The sequence below is a fragment of the Schistocerca nitens genome, chromosome 2 (assembly GCF_023898315.1).
Source record: "Schistocerca nitens isolate TAMUIC-IGC-003100 chromosome 2, iqSchNite1.1, whole genome shotgun sequence".
NCBI classification, from domain to species: Eukaryota; Metazoa; Arthropoda; class Insecta; order Orthoptera; family Acrididae; genus Schistocerca; species Schistocerca nitens.
Window position 1 is genome coordinate 366,856,616 of NC_064615.1, and position 14,945 is coordinate 366,871,560.

The window sequence follows — 14,945 nt, forward strand, 5'->3', positions numbered from 1 at the left end:
CAGATGCTGCTGAGGACTCTCCCTCGAGCGTTTCCGATGACTTCTTGAGCTCTTATTCGACATGGCATTCAGGCAGTCAAGGGTGCTGTCGATTGTTTCACACGAATGCGAAATACCGGCATTGTGCGTTTCCGCAAAGTGATTCTTACGCCACAATGGCGATCGTCCTACAAGTTGTATCACATGTGGAGGGCAGAGCGTAGCAGTTTCCGTGGTGTAGCGGTTATAACGTCTGCCTAACACGCACAAGGTCCCCGGTTCGATTGCGGGCGGAAACAAGTTTTCGTCGCACTCAGCAAGACACTTACTACGATCTCTACTGTGACCATTTAAATCAACTTCAAACGTTCCACCAGCAGGGTGCACATGGCTCAAATGAAACTGTTTCAGAACTGGTTGTCGGATTTAGCGCTGACTTGGAGGCCTGGAAATGCGCGAAACAGCCGCCGCCATGCGGTTTGTTAGCACACCGTTGTACAAAACGCAAGGGCTCGTCCGGGATTTGAACCCGGGACCTCCTGCACCCGAAGCAGGAATCATACCCCTAGACCAACGAGCCTGTTCGTTCCGAAAACACACTGCATGTGAATGACGCCACCGTTGATGGTCTCACCATGTACGGCTGCAGCTCACCCAGCGTTCTCTCTGGCTGTCGCGGTTGGATTGTTTTCATCGACTTCTTGTACTATAGGAACCTCACGAATCGGAGGGAGCTCGTAGCCGATGCCCTTGCTAACACAGAAGGAAAACTGTTGCTACCACGAGTCTCCGGGTGGCACATCAGACGAACCGTCGTTTCCGTGGTGTAGCGGTTATCACGTCTGCTTTACACGCAGAAGGTCCCCGGTTCGATCCCGGGCGGGAACACAACAATTTTAATCCGTATATCGGATTTCATTTCCGGGATGACCTCACGGATGCGTATGCAGAGACAATCAATGTCATATTCTAGATGGATAGGGCGTCATTTTACTGTCAAATACTGTTGCTCTCTTATTGCACCGGTATTTGGTAACTGAGAACGCCCCTAGCTCCATTATGGCTGGCAAAATATACAACCCGGTTCTTCAGGGCTACTTCAGGTGCGCTTCCTACTGGCTATCCTGAGCTCGCGCTACTCGCCTTGTCACGGCTGTGACAAAGTGTGAAGGTAACTAATAATGAGAAACTCTTAGCCACGCTCAGTCTTACGTCCCACCCATTGGTTGTTGCCGTCGCTAGTAAGATGAAGGTAGACTGTCGCACAATCAAGCTGAATCTCCACACACGGTGCACATATTCCGCAAAGACAACCTTGTTTTCCGTTGCAAGAAAAATTACCGTCTGCCTTTCTACCGAATTCCACCTACGTACTTTACTGGTGCCGGATTCTTGTTATATCCACGTGATATAACAGGCGTCTTACTCTTCATTGAGGAGCTGCAACCGGGACTGAGTTCCACCTACTCTTCAGCACGGTCAAAATGGCAGGGCTCGTCCGGGATTTGAACCCGGGACCTCCTGCACCCAAAGCAGGAATCATACCCCTAGACCAACGAGCCACCTGCCCGCACCACTCAAGCTAATCACAAGTAGTGCATCTCCCAGGGAACACAAACTTTCACGTGAATTCGCAAGATAAGCGCTTTCTGCAGGCAGCACTCACCACTGATGAGAAGAATATTAAAGGCGCCGAATAAAAAGCGAAATAACTTCATCGAACTCTGCTTATGAACAGCCGGCAGTGCCTCAGTTTCCGTATGTGGTTTCTCAGGGTTAAGAGAAGGCGAATGCACTAAACAAAATAACATCGGGAAAGCAAGCACCAACTCATAATGAAAATATTGAAGAATATACTGCAAGCAAAACTTCCAGAAGACGAATACTGAAGACGCCACAGACAAAAGAATTATTCTATGCAGCAACGATCATCTAGGAAGCGTGAATTGCATGTGCCGCTCCACCACACAACTTCTTTTGATACTGTTTTACTTATTCTAAATTTTCATTACCTGATCGTCTCTAGAATACTGTGTGATTATCACGTGGTTTCCTCCTTCCAACAGCGATAGTGGTAAGTAAATCGACTACAAAATCTTTCAAAGTAGGTCAGACACAAAAAAAAAAAAAAAAAAATCGGAGCTGCGTGTAGCTCATGTCATTCTGCTTCAAAGGTAATTCAGCGGCTGGGAGTAGTGGCGTACTCCTGTAATCCAAGCTTCCGGGAGGCCGTTGTGTGGGAGAGATCTGGAAACAACTACAGATTCGGCCGTTTCACGAGCTCAGGAACGGCCGCGGTACCTTCATCGAGCTCTGCAGATCGACAGATGACAGTGTGGAAATTTCGGCAAGCGGTGGCTAAGGGTTAAGAGAAGCCGAACGCACTAAACACAAGAACGTCGGGAAACCGAAGCACGTAACTATAAGATTGCGGAATGCAGTGCAAAAGCAAAACTTCGAGAAGACCAACTCTGAAGCCATCGGCGCGCTAGGAGTTACTCCGCGCAGCAGCGATCATCTAGGAAGAGCGAGACGGGGGTGTCGCTCGACCACACAATAAATTTTTACTTAATCCAAATTTGCAATACCGGTTCGTCACTAGAATACTGCGCCTTGGTTCTTCCAAAAGCGATAGTAATAAGCACGTCGACTGCAGCGTCATTTAGGGTAGTGAGTCAGACATGGAGAGGATAAAAGGCGGGTGGAATGTGCAACGACAGGGGGCATTGCAGGGCGGGCGCCGACTCCTTGCGCTGTGGCGCCGGCGGCGGCCTGGAGGGGCTGGGGCTGCTGGTGCCTCCATGTAGAGCTGCCGCCGAGCCCAGGCGCCGTGCCGCTAACGAAGCGATCGCCTTTGGTGACATCTTTTGCAATAACGACTGCGCGAATCGACGGTATCTCGTAAGGAAAGAAAGAGCAGCAGATGCTGCTGAGGACTCTCCCTCGAGCGTTTCCGATGACTTCTTGAGCTCTTATTCGACATGGCATTCAGGCAGTCAAGGGTGCTGTCGATTGTTTCACACGAATGCGAAATACCGGCATTGTGCGTTTCCGCAAAGTGATTTTTACGCCACAATGGCGATCGTCCTACAAGTTGTATCACATGTGGAGGGCAGAGCGTAGCAGTTTCCGTGGTGTAGCGGTTATAACGTCTGCCTAACACGCACAAGGTCCCCGGTTCGATTGCGGGCGGAAACAAGTTTTCGTCGCACTCAGCAAGACACTTACTACGATCTCTACTGTGACCATTTAAATCAACTTCAAACGTTCCACCAGCAGGGTGCACATGGCTCAAATGAAACTGTTTCAGAACTGGTTGTCGGATTTAGCGCTGACTTGGAGGCCTGGAAATGCGCGAAACAGCCGCCGCCATGCGGTTTGTTAGCACACCGTTGTACAAAACGCAAGGGCTCGTCCGGGATTTGAACCCGGGACCTCCTGCACCCGAAGCAGGAATCATACCCCTAGACCAACGAGCCTGTTCGTTCCGAAAACACACTGCATGTGAATGACGCCACCGTTGATGGTCTCACCATGTACGGCTGCAGCTCACCCAGCGTTCTCTCTGGCTGTCGCGGTTGGATTGTTTTCATCGACTTCTTGTACTATAGGAACCTCACGAATCGGAGGGAGCTCGTAGCCGATGCCCTTGCTAACACAGAAGGAAAACTGTTGCTACCACGAGTCTCCGGGTGGCACATCAGACGAACCGTCGTTTCCGTGGTGTAGCGGTTATCACGTCTGCTTTACACGCAGAAGGTCCCCGGTTCGATCCCGGGCGGGAACACAACAATTTTAATCCGTATATCGGATTTCATTTCCGGGATGACCTCACGGATGCGTATGCAGAGACAATCAATGTCATATTCTAGATGGATAGGGCGTCATTTTACTGTCAAATACTGTTGCTCTCTTATTGCACCGGTATTTGGTAACTGAGAACGCCCCTAGCTCCATTATGGCTGGCAAAATATACAACCCGGTTCTTCAGGGCTACTTCAGGTGCGCTTCCTACTGGCTATCCTGAGCTCGCGCTACTCGCCTTGTCACGGCTGTGACAAAGTGTGAAGGTAACTAATAATGAGAAACTCTTAGCCACGCTCAGTCTTACGTCCCACCCATTGGTTGTTGCCGTCGCTAGTAAGATGAAGGTAGACTGTCGCACAATCAAGCTGAATCTCCACTCACGGTGCACATATTCCGCAAAGACAACCTTGTTTTCCGTTGCAAGAAAAATTACCGTCTGCCTTTCTACCGAATTCCACCTACGTACTTTACTGGTGCCGGATTCTTGTTATATCCACGTGATATAACAGGCGTCTTACTCTTCATTGAGGAGCTGCAACCGGGACTGAGTTCCACCTACTCTTCAGCACGGTCAAAATGGCAGGGCTCGTCCGGGATTTGAACCCGGGACCTCCTGCACCCAAAGCAGGAATCATACCCCTAGACCAACGAGCCACCTGCCCGCACCACTCAAGCTAATCACAAGTAGTGCATCTCCCAGGGAACACAAACTTTCACGTGAATTCGCAAGATAAGCGCTTTCTGCAGGCAGCACTCACCACTGATGAGAAGAATATTAAAGGCGCCGAATAAAAAGCGAAATAACTTCATCGAACTCTGCTTATGAACAGCCGGCAGTGCCTCAGTTTCCGTATGTGGTTTCTCAGGGTTAAGAGAAGGCGAATGCACTAAACAAAATAACATCGGGAAAGCAAGCACCAACTCATAATGAAAATATTGAAGAATATACTGCAAGCAAAACTTCCAGAAGACGAATACTGAAGACGCCACAGACAAAAGAATTATTCTATGCAGCAACGATCATCTAGGAAGCGTGAATTGCATGTGCCGCTCCACCACACAACTTCTTTTGATACTGTTTTACTTATTCTAAATTTTCATTACCTGATCGTCTCTAGAATACTGTGTGATTATCACGTGGTTTCCTCCTTCCAACAGCGATAGTGGTAAGTAAATCGACTACAAAATCTTTCAAAGTAGGTCAGACACAAAAAAAAAAAAAAAAATCGGAGCTGCGTGTAGCTCATGTCATTCTGCTTCAAAGGTAATTCAGCGGCTGGGAGTAGTGGCGTACTCCTGTAATCCAAGCTTCCGGGAGGCCGTTGTGTGGGAGAGATCTGGAAACAACTACAGATTCGGCCGTTTCACGAGCTCAGGAACGGCCGCGGTACCTTCATCGAGCTCTGCAGATCGACAGATGACAGTGTGGAAATTTCGGCAAGCGGTGGCTAAGGGTTAAGAGAAGCCGAACGCACTAAACACAAGAACGTCGGGAAACCGAAGCACGTAACTATAAGATTGCGGAATGCAGTGCAAAAGCAAAACTTCGAGAAGACCAACTCTGAAGCCATCGGCGCGCTAGGAGTTACTCCGCGCAGCAGCGATCATCTAGGAAGAGCGAGACGGGGGTGTCGCTCGACCACACAATAAATTTTTACTTAATCCAAATTTGCAATACCAGTTCGTCACTAGAATACTGCGCCTTGGTTCTTCCAAAAGCGATAGTAATAAGCACGTCGACTGCAGCGTCATTTAGGGTAGTGAGTCAGACATGGAGAGGATAAAAGGCGGGTGGAATGTGCAACGACAGGGGGCATTGCAGGGCGGGCGCCGACTCCTTGCGCTGTGGCGCCGGCGGCGGCCTGGAGGGGCTGGGGCTGCTGGTGCCTCCATGTAGAGCTGCCGCCGAGCCCAGGCGCCGTGCCGCTAACGAAGCGATCGCCTTTGGTGACATCTTTTGCAATAACGACTGCGCGAATCGACGGTATCTCGTAAGGAAAGAAAGAGCAGCAGATGCTGCTGAGGACTCTCCCTCGAGCGTTTCCGATGACTTCTTGAGCTCTTATTCGACATGGCATTCAGGCAGTCAAGGGTGCTGTCGATTGTTTCACACGAATGCGAAATACCGGCATTGTGCGTTTCCGCAAAGTGATTCTTACGCCACAATGGCGATCGTCCTACAAGTTGTATCACATGTGGAGGGCAGAGCGTAGCAGTTTCCGTGGTGTAGCGGTTATAACGTCTGCCTAACACGCACAAGGTCCCCGGTTCGATTGCGGGCGGAAACAAGTTTTCGTCGCACTCAGCAAGACACTTACTACGATCTCTACTGTGACCATTTAAATCAACTTCAAACGTTCCACCAGCAGGGTGCACATGGCTCAAATGAAACTGTTTCAGAACTGGTTGTCGGATTTAGCGCTGACTTGGAGGCCTGGAAATGCGCGAAACAGCCGCCGCCATGCGGTTTGTTAGCACACCGTTGTACAAAACGCAAGGGCTCGTCCGGGATTTGAACCCGGGACCTCCTGCACCCGAAGCAGGAATCATACCCCTAGACCAACGAGCCTGTTCGTTCCGAAAACACACTGCATGTGAATGACGCCACCGTTGATGGTCTCACCATGTACGGCTGCAGCTCACCCAGCGTTCTCTCTGGCTGTCGCGGTTGGATTGTTTTCATCGACTTCTTGTACTATAGGAACCTCACGAATCGGAGGGAGCTCGTAGCCGATGCCCTTGCTAACACAGAAGGAAAACTGTTGCTACCACGAGTCTCCGGGTGGCACATCAGACGAACCGTCGTTTCCGTGGTGTAGCGGTTATCACGTCTGCTTTACACGCAGAAGGTCCCCGGTTCGATCCCGGGCGGGAACACAACAATTTTAATCCGTATATCGGATTTCATTTCCGGGATGACCTCACGGATGCGTATGCAGAGACAATCAATGTCATATTCTAGATGGATAGGGCGTCATTTTACTGTCAAATACTGTTGCTCTCTTATTGCACCGGGACCTCCTGCACCCAAAGCAGGAATCATACCCCTAGACCAACGAGCCACCTGCCCGCACCACTCAAGCTAATCACAAGTAGTGCATCTCCCAGGGAACACAAACTTTCACGTGAATTCGCAAGATAAGCGCTTTCTGCAGGCAGCACTCACCACTGATGAGAAGAATATTAAAGGCGCCGAATAAAAAGCGAAATAACTTCATCGAACTCTGCTTATGAACAGCCGGCAGTGCCTCAGTTTCCGTATGTGGTTTCTCAGGGTTAAGAGAAGGCGAATGCACTAAACAAAATAACATCGGGAAAGCAAGCACCAACTCATAATGAAAATATTGAAGAATATACTGCAAGCAAAACTTCCAGAAGACGAATACTGAAGACGCCACAGACAAAAGAATTATTCTATGCAGCAACGATCATCTAGGAAGCGTGAATTGCATGTGCCGCTCCACCACACAACTTCTTTTGATACTGTTTTACTTATTCTAAATTTTCATTACCTGATCGTCTCTAGAATACTGTGTGATTATCACGTGGTTTCCTCCTTCCAACAGCGATAGTGGTAAGTAAATCGACTACAAAATCTTTCAAAGTAGGTCAGACACAAAAAAAAAAAAAAAAAAATCGGAGCTGCGTGTAGCTCATGTCATTCTGCTTCAAAGGTAATTCAGCGGCTGGGAGTAGTGGCGTACTCCTGTAATCCAAGCTTCCGGGAGGCCGTTGTGTGGGAGAGATCTGGAAACAACTACAGATTCGGCCGTTTCACGAGCTCAGGAACGGCCGCGGTACCTTCATCGAGCTCTGCAGATCGACAGATGACAGTGTGGAAATTTCGGCAAGCGGTGGCTAAGGGTTAAGAGAAGCCGAACGCACTAAACACAAGAACGTCGGGAAACCGAAGCACGTAACTATAAGATTGCGGAATGCAGTGCAAAAGCAAAACTTCGAGAAGACCAACTCTGAAGCCATCGGCGCGCTAGGAGTTACTCCGCGCAGCAGCGATCATCTAGGAAGAGCGAGACGGGGGTGTCGCTCGACCACACAATAAATTTTTACTTAATCCAAATTTGCAATACCGGTTCGTCACTAGAATACTGCGCCTTGGTTCTTCCAAAAGCGATAGTAATAAGCACGTCGACTGCAGCGTCATTTAGGGTAGTGAGTCAGACATGGAGAGGATAAAAGGCGGGTGGAATGTGCAACGACAGGGGGCATTGCAGGGCGGGCGCCGACTCCTTGCGCTGTGGCGCCGGCGGCGGCCTGGAGGGGCTGGGGCTGCTGGTGCCTCCATGTAGAGCTGCCGCCGAGCCCAGGCGCCGTGCCGCTAACGAAGCGATCGCCTTTGGTGACATCTTTTGCAATAACGACTGCGCGAATCGACGGTATCTCGTAAGGAAAGAAAGAGCAGCAGATGCTGCTGAGGACTCTCCCTCGAGCGTTTCCGATGACTTCTTGAGCTCTTATTCGACATGGCATTCAGGCAGTCAAGGGTGCTGTCGATTGTTTCACACGAATGCGAAATACCGGCATTGTGCGTTTCCGCAAAGTGATTTTTACGCCACAATGGCGATCGTCCTACAAGTTGTATCACATGTGGAGGGCAGAGCGTAGCAGTTCCGTGGTGTAGCGGTTATAACGTCTGCCTAACACGCACAAGGTCCCCGGTTCGATTGCGGGCGGAAACAAGTTTTCGTCGCACTCAGCAAGACACTTACTACGATCTCTACTGTGACCATTTAAATCAACTTCAAACGTTCCACCAGCAGGGTGCACATGGCTCAAATGAAACTGTTTCAGAACTGGTTGTCGGATTTAGCGCTGACTTGGAGGCCTGGAAATGCGCGAAACAGCCGCCGCCATGCGGTTTGTTAGCACACCGTTGTACAAAACGCAAGGGCTCGTCCGGGATTTGAACCCGGGACCTCCTGCACCCGAAGCAGGAATCATACCCCTAGACCAACGAGCCTGTTCGTTCCGAAAACACACTGCATGTGAATGACGCCACCGTTGATGGTCTCACCATGTACGGCTGCAGCTCACCCAGCGTTCTCTCTGGCTGTCGCGGTTGGATTGTTTTCATCGACTTCTTGTACTATAGGAACCTCACGAATCGGAGGGAGCTCGTAGCCGATGCCCTTGCTAACACAGAAGGAAAACTGTTGCTACCACGAGTCTCCGGGTGGCACATCAGACGAACCGTCGTTTCCGTGGTGTAGCGGTTATCACGTCTGCTTTACACGCAGAAGGTCCCCGGTTCGATCCCGGGCGGGAACACAACAATTTTAATCCGTATATCGGATTTCATTTCCGGGATGACCTCACGGATGCGTATGCAGAGACAATCAATGTCATATTCTAGATGGATAGGGCGTCATTTTACTGTCAAATACTGTTGCTCTCTTATTGCACCGGTATTTGGTAACTGAGAACGCCCCTAGCTCCATTATGGCTGGCAAAATATACAACCCGGTTCTTCAGGGCTACTTCAGGTGCGCTTCCTACTGGCTATCCTGAGCTCGCGCTACTCGCCTTGTCACGGCTGTGACAAAGTGTGAAGGTAACTAATAATGAGAAACTCTTAGCCACGCTCAGTCTTACGTCCCACCCATTGGTTGTTGCCGTCGCTAGTTAAGATGAAGGTAGACTGTCGCACAATCAAGCTGAATCTCCACTCACGGTGCACATATTCCGCAAAGACAACCTTGTTTTCCGTTGCAAGAAAAATTACCGTCTGCCTTTCTACCGAATTCCACCTACGTACTTTACTGGTGCCGGATTCTTGTTATATCCACGTGATATAACAGGCGTCTTACTCTTCATTGAGGAGCTGCAACCGGGACTGAGTTCCACCTACTCTTCAGCACGGTCAAAATGGCAGGGCTCGTCCGGGATTTGAACCCGGGACCTCCTGCACCCAAAGCAGGAATCATACCCCTAGACCAACGAGCCACCTGCCCGCACCACTCAAGCTAATCACAAGTAGTGCATCTCCCAGGGAACACAAACTTTCACGTGAATTCGCAAGATAAGCGCTTTCTGCAGGCAGCACTCACCACTGATGAGAAGAATATTAAAGGCGCCGAATAAAAAGCGAAATAACTTCATCGAACTCTGCTTATGAACAGCCGGCAGTGCCTCAGTTTCCGTATGTGGTTTCTCAGGGTTAAGAGAAGGCGAATGCACTAAACAAAATAACATCGGGAAAGCAAGCACCAACTCATAATGAAAATATTGAAGAATATACTGCAAGCAAAACTTCCAGAAGACGAATACTGAAGACGCCACAGACAAAAGAATTATTCTATGCAGCAACGATCATCTAGGAAGCGTGAATTGCATGTGCCGCTCCACCACACAACTTCTTTTGATACTGTTTTACTTATTCTAAATTTTCATTACCTGATCGTCTCTAGAATACTGTGTGATTATCACGTGGTTTCCTCCTTCCAACAGCGATAGTGGTAAGTAAATCGACTACAAAATCTTTCAAAGTAGGTCAGACACAAAAAAAAAAAAAAAAATCGGAGCTGCGTGTAGCTCATGTCATTCTGCTTCAAAGGTAATTCAGCGGCTGGGAGTAGTGGCGTACTCCTGTAATCCAAGCTTCCGGGAGGCCGTTGTGTGGGAGAGATCTGGAAACAACTACAGATTCGGCCGTTTCACGAGCTCAGGAACGGCCGCGGTACCTTCATCGAGCTCTGCAGATCGACAGATGACAGTGTGGAAATTTCGGCAAGCGGTGGCTAAGGGTTAAGAGAAGCCGAACGCACTAAACACAAGAACGTCGGGAAACCGAAGCACGTAACTATAAGATTGCGGAATGCAGTGCAAAAGCAAAACTTCGAGAAGACCAACTCTGAAGCCATCGGCGCGCTAGGAGTTACTCCGCGCAGCAGCGATCATCTAGGAAGAGCGAGACGGGGGTGTCGCTCGACCACACAATAAATTTTTACTTAATCCAAATTTGCAATACCGGTTCGTCACTAGAATACTGCGCCTTGGTTCTTCCAAAAGCGATAGTAATAAGCACGTCGACTGCAGCGTCATTTAGGGTAGTGAGTCAGACATGGAGAGGATAAAAGGCGGGTGGAATGTGCAACGACAGGGGGCATTGCAGGGCGGGCGCCGACTCCTTGCGCTGTGGCGCCGGCGGCGGCCTGGAGGGGCTGGGGCTGCTGGTGCCTCCATGTAGAGCTGCCGCCGAGCCCAGGCGCCGTGCCGCTAACGAAGCGATCGCCTTTGGTGACATCTTTTGCAATAACGACTGCGCGAATCGACGGTATCTCGTAAGGAAAGAAAGAGCAGCAGATGCTGCTGAGGACTCTCCCTCGAGCGTTTCCGATGACTTCTTGAGCTCTTATTCGACATGGCATTCAGGCAGTCAAGGGTGCTGTCGATTGTTTCACACGAATGCGAAATACCGGCATTGTGCGTTTCCGCAAAGTGATTCTTACGCCACAATGGCGATCGTCCTACAAGTTGTATCACATGTGGAGGGCAGAGCGTAGCAGTTTCCGTGGTGTAGCGGTTATAACGTCTGCCTAACACGCACAAGGTCCCCGGTTCGATTGCGGGCGGAAACAAGTTTTCGTCGCACTCAGCAAGACACTTACTACGATCTCTACTGTGACCATTTAAATCAACTTCAAACGTTCCACCAGCAGGGTGCACATGGCTCAAATGAAACTGTTTCAGAACTGGTTGTCGGATTTAGCGCTGACTTGGAGGCCTGGAAATGCGCGAAACAGCCGCCGCCATGCGGTTTGTTAGCACACCGTTGTACAAAACGCAAGGGCTCGTCCGGGATTTGAACCCGGGACCTCCTGCACCCGAAGCAGGAATCATACCCCTAGACCAACGAGCCTGTTCGTTCCGAAAACACACTGCATGTGAATGACGCCACCGTTGATGGTCTCACCATGTACGGCTGCAGCTCACCCAGCGTTCTCTCTGGCTGTCGCGGTTGGATTGTTTTCATCGACTTCTTGTACTATAGGAACCTCACGAATCGGAGGGAGCTCGTAGCCGATGCCCTTGCTAACACAGAAGGAAAACTGTTGCTACCACGAGTCTCCGGGTGGCACATCAGACGAACCGTCGTTTCCGTGGTGTAGCGGTTATCACGTCTGCTTTACACGCAGAAGGTCCCCGGTTCGATCCCGGGCGGGAACACAACAATTTTAATCCGTATATCGGATTTCATTTCCGGGATGACCTCACGGATGCGTATGCAGAGACAATCAATGTCATATTCTAGATGGATAGGGCGTCATTTTACTGTCAAATACTGTTGCTCTCTTATTGCACCGGGACCTCCTGCACCCAAAGCAGGAATCATACCCCTAGACCAACGAGCCACCTGCCCGCACCACTCAAGCTAATCACAAGTAGTGCATCTCCCAGGGAACACAAACTTTCACGTGAATTCGCAAGATAAGCGCTTTCTGCAGGCAGCACTCACCACTGATGAGAAGAATATTAAAGGCGCCGAATAAAAAGCGAAATAACTTCATCGAACTCTGCTTATGAACAGCCGGCAGTGCCTCAGTTTCCGTATGTGGTTTCTCAGGGTTAAGAGAAGGCGAATGCACTAAACAAAATAACATCGGGAAAGCAAGCACCAACTCATAATGAAAATATTGAAGAATATACTGCAAGCAAAACTTCCAGAAGACGAATACTGAAGACGCCACAGACAAAAGAATTATTCTATGCAGCAACGATCATCTAGGAAGCGTGAATTGCATGTGCCGCTCCACCACACAACTTCTTTTGATACTGTTTTACTTATTCTAAATTTTCATTACCTGATCGTCTCTAGAATACTGTGTGATTATCACGTGGTTTCCTCCTTCCAACAGCGATAGTGGTAAGTAAATCGACTACAAAATCTTTCAAAGTAGGTCAGACACAAAAAAAAAAAAAAAAAAATCGGAGCTGCGTGTAGCTCATGTCATTCTGCTTCAAAGGTAATTCAGCGGCTGGGAGTAGTGGCGTACTCCTGTAATCCAAGCTTCCGGGAGGCCGTTGTGTGGGAGAGATCTGGAAACAACTACAGATTCGGCCGTTTCACGAGCTCAGGAACGGCCGCGGTACCTTCATCGAGCTCTGCAGATCGACAGATGACAGTGTGGAAATTTCGGCAAGCGGTGGCTAAGGGTTAAGAGAAGCCGAACGCACTAAACACAAGAACGTCGGGAAACCGAAGCACGTAACTATAAGATTGCGGAATGCAGTGCAAAAGCAAAACTTCGAGAAGACCAACTCTGAAGCCATCGGCGCGCTAGGAGTTACTCCGCGCAGCAGCGATCATCTAGGAAGAGCGAGACGGGGGTGTCGCTCGACCACACAATAAATTTTTACTTAATCCAAATTTGCAATACCGGTTCGTCACTAGAATACTGCGCCTTGGTTCTTCCAAAAGCGATAGTAATAAGCACGTCGACTGCAGCGTCATTTAGGGTAGTGAGTCAGACATGGAGAGGATAAAAGGCGGGTGGAATGTGCAACGACAGGGGGCATTGCAGGGCGGGCGCCGACTCCTTGCGCTGTGGCGCCGGCGGCGGCCTGGAGGGGCTGGGGCTGCTGGTGCCTCCATGTAGAGCTGCCGCCGAGCCCAGGCGCCGTGCCGCTAACGAAGCGATCGCCTTTGGTGACATCTTTTGCAATAACGACTGCGCGAATCGACGGTATCTCGTAAGGAAAGAAAGAGCAGCAGATGCTGCTGAGGACTCTCCCTCGAGCGTTTCCGATGACTTCTTGAGCTCTTATTCGACATGGCATTCAGGCAGTCAAGGGTGCTGTCGATTGTTTCACACGAATGCGAAATACCGGCATTGTGCGTTTCCGCAAAGTGATTTTTACGCCACAATGGCGATCGTCCTACAAGTTGTATCACATGTGGAGGGCAGAGCGTAGCAGTTTCCGTGGTGTAGCGGTTATAACGTCTGCCTAACACGCACAAGGTCCCCGGTTCGATTGCGGGCGGAAACAAGTTTTCGTCGCACTCAGCAAGACACTTACTACGATCTCTACTGTGACCATTTAAATCAACTTCAAACGTTCCACCAGCAGGGTGCACATGGCTCAAATGAAACTGTTTCAGAACTGGTTGTCGGATTTAGCGCTGACTTGGAGGCCTGGAAATGCGCGAAACAGCCGCCGCCATGCGGTTTGTTAGCACACCGTTGTACAAAACGCAAGGGCTCGTCCGGGATTTGAACCCGGGACCTCCTGCACCCGAAGCAGGAATCATACCCCTAGACCAACGAGCCTGTTCGTTCCGAAAACACACTGCATGTGAATGACGCCACCGTTGATGGTCTCACCATGTACGGCTGCAGCTCACCCAGCGTTCTCTCTGGCTGTCGCGGTTGGATTGTTTTCATCGACTTCTTGTACTATAGGAACCTCACGAATCGGAGGGAGCTCGTAGCCGATGCCCTTGCTAACACAGAAGGAAAACTGTTGCTACCACGAGTCTCCGGGTGGCACATCAGACGAACCGTCGTTTCCGTGGTGTAGCGGTTATCACGTCTGCTTTACACGCAGAAGGTCCCCGGTTCGATCCCGGGCGGGAACACAACAATTTTAATCCGTATATCGGATTTCATTTCCGGGATGACCTCACGGATGCGTATGCAGAGACAATCAATGTCATATTCTAGATGGATAGGGCGTCATTTTACTGTCAAATACTGTTGCTCTCTTATTGCACCGGTATTTGGTAACTGAGAACGCCCCTAGCTCCATTATGGCTGGCAAAATATACAACCCGGTTCTTCAGGGCTACTTCAGGTGCGCTTCCTACTGGCTATCCTGAGCTCGCGCTACTCGCCTTGTCACGGCTGTGACAAAGTGTGAAGGTAACTAATAATGAGAAACTCTTAGCCACGCTCAGTCTTACGTCCCACCCATTGGTTGTTGCCGTCGCTAGTAAGATGAAGGTAGACTGTCGCACAATCAAGCTGAATCTCCACTCACGGTGCACATATTCCGCAAAGACAACCTTGTTTTCCGTTGCAAGAAAAATTACCGTCTGCCTTTCTACCGAATTCCACCTACGTACTTTACTGGTGCCGGATTCTTGTTATATCCACGTGATATAACAGGCGTCTTACTCTTCATTGAGGAGCTGCAACCGGGAC

At 49.8% G+C, this 14,945-nt stretch overlaps 15 non-coding genes across 15 annotated transcripts; 6 read left to right on the top strand and 9 right to left on the bottom strand.

Annotated features, from left to right (window-relative positions):
• Nucleotides 1–487: 487 nt before the first annotated feature.
• Trnap-cgg (transfer RNA proline (anticodon CGG)) lies at nt 488–559 on the bottom strand. Its single transcript has one exon. It is a non-coding gene; the product is annotated as a tRNA-Pro (tRNA).
• Nucleotides 560–794: 235 nt separating this feature from the next.
• Nucleotides 795–867, top strand: Trnav-uac (transfer RNA valine (anticodon UAC)). Its single transcript has one exon. It is a non-coding gene; the product is annotated as a tRNA-Val (tRNA).
• A 602-nt stretch (nt 868–1,469) lies between these two features.
• On the bottom strand, nt 1,470–1,541 carry Trnap-ugg (transfer RNA proline (anticodon UGG)). The gene has a single exon. It is a non-coding gene; the product is annotated as a tRNA-Pro (tRNA).
• A 1,845-nt stretch (nt 1,542–3,386) lies between these two features.
• Trnap-cgg (transfer RNA proline (anticodon CGG)) lies at nt 3,387–3,458 on the bottom strand. The gene has a single exon. It is a non-coding gene; the product is annotated as a tRNA-Pro (tRNA).
• A 235-nt stretch (nt 3,459–3,693) lies between these two features.
• Trnav-uac (transfer RNA valine (anticodon UAC)) lies at nt 3,694–3,766 on the top strand. Its single transcript has one exon. It is a non-coding gene; the product is annotated as a tRNA-Val (tRNA).
• Nucleotides 3,767–4,368: 602 nt separating this feature from the next.
• On the bottom strand, nt 4,369–4,440 carry Trnap-ugg (transfer RNA proline (anticodon UGG)). Its single transcript has one exon. It is a non-coding gene; the product is annotated as a tRNA-Pro (tRNA).
• Nucleotides 4,441–6,283: 1,843 nt separating this feature from the next.
• Nucleotides 6,284–6,355, bottom strand: Trnap-cgg (transfer RNA proline (anticodon CGG)). The gene has a single exon. It is a non-coding gene; the product is annotated as a tRNA-Pro (tRNA).
• Nucleotides 6,356–6,590: 235 nt separating this feature from the next.
• On the top strand, nt 6,591–6,663 carry Trnav-uac (transfer RNA valine (anticodon UAC)). The gene has a single exon. It is a non-coding gene; the product is annotated as a tRNA-Val (tRNA).
• Nucleotides 6,664–8,692: 2,029 nt separating this feature from the next.
• On the bottom strand, nt 8,693–8,764 carry Trnap-cgg (transfer RNA proline (anticodon CGG)). Its single transcript has one exon. It is a non-coding gene; the product is annotated as a tRNA-Pro (tRNA).
• Nucleotides 8,765–8,999: 235 nt separating this feature from the next.
• Trnav-uac (transfer RNA valine (anticodon UAC)) lies at nt 9,000–9,072 on the top strand. The gene has a single exon. It is a non-coding gene; the product is annotated as a tRNA-Val (tRNA).
• Nucleotides 9,073–9,675: 603 nt separating this feature from the next.
• Trnap-ugg (transfer RNA proline (anticodon UGG)) lies at nt 9,676–9,747 on the bottom strand. Its single transcript has one exon. It is a non-coding gene; the product is annotated as a tRNA-Pro (tRNA).
• A 1,843-nt stretch (nt 9,748–11,590) lies between these two features.
• Nucleotides 11,591–11,662, bottom strand: Trnap-cgg (transfer RNA proline (anticodon CGG)). The gene has a single exon. It is a non-coding gene; the product is annotated as a tRNA-Pro (tRNA).
• Nucleotides 11,663–11,897: 235 nt separating this feature from the next.
• Trnav-uac (transfer RNA valine (anticodon UAC)) lies at nt 11,898–11,970 on the top strand. Its single transcript has one exon. It is a non-coding gene; the product is annotated as a tRNA-Val (tRNA).
• Nucleotides 11,971–14,000: 2,030 nt separating this feature from the next.
• Trnap-cgg (transfer RNA proline (anticodon CGG)) lies at nt 14,001–14,072 on the bottom strand. The gene has a single exon. It is a non-coding gene; the product is annotated as a tRNA-Pro (tRNA).
• Nucleotides 14,073–14,307: 235 nt separating this feature from the next.
• Nucleotides 14,308–14,380, top strand: Trnav-uac (transfer RNA valine (anticodon UAC)). The gene has a single exon. It is a non-coding gene; the product is annotated as a tRNA-Val (tRNA).
• Nucleotides 14,381–14,945: the final 565 nt, after the last annotated feature.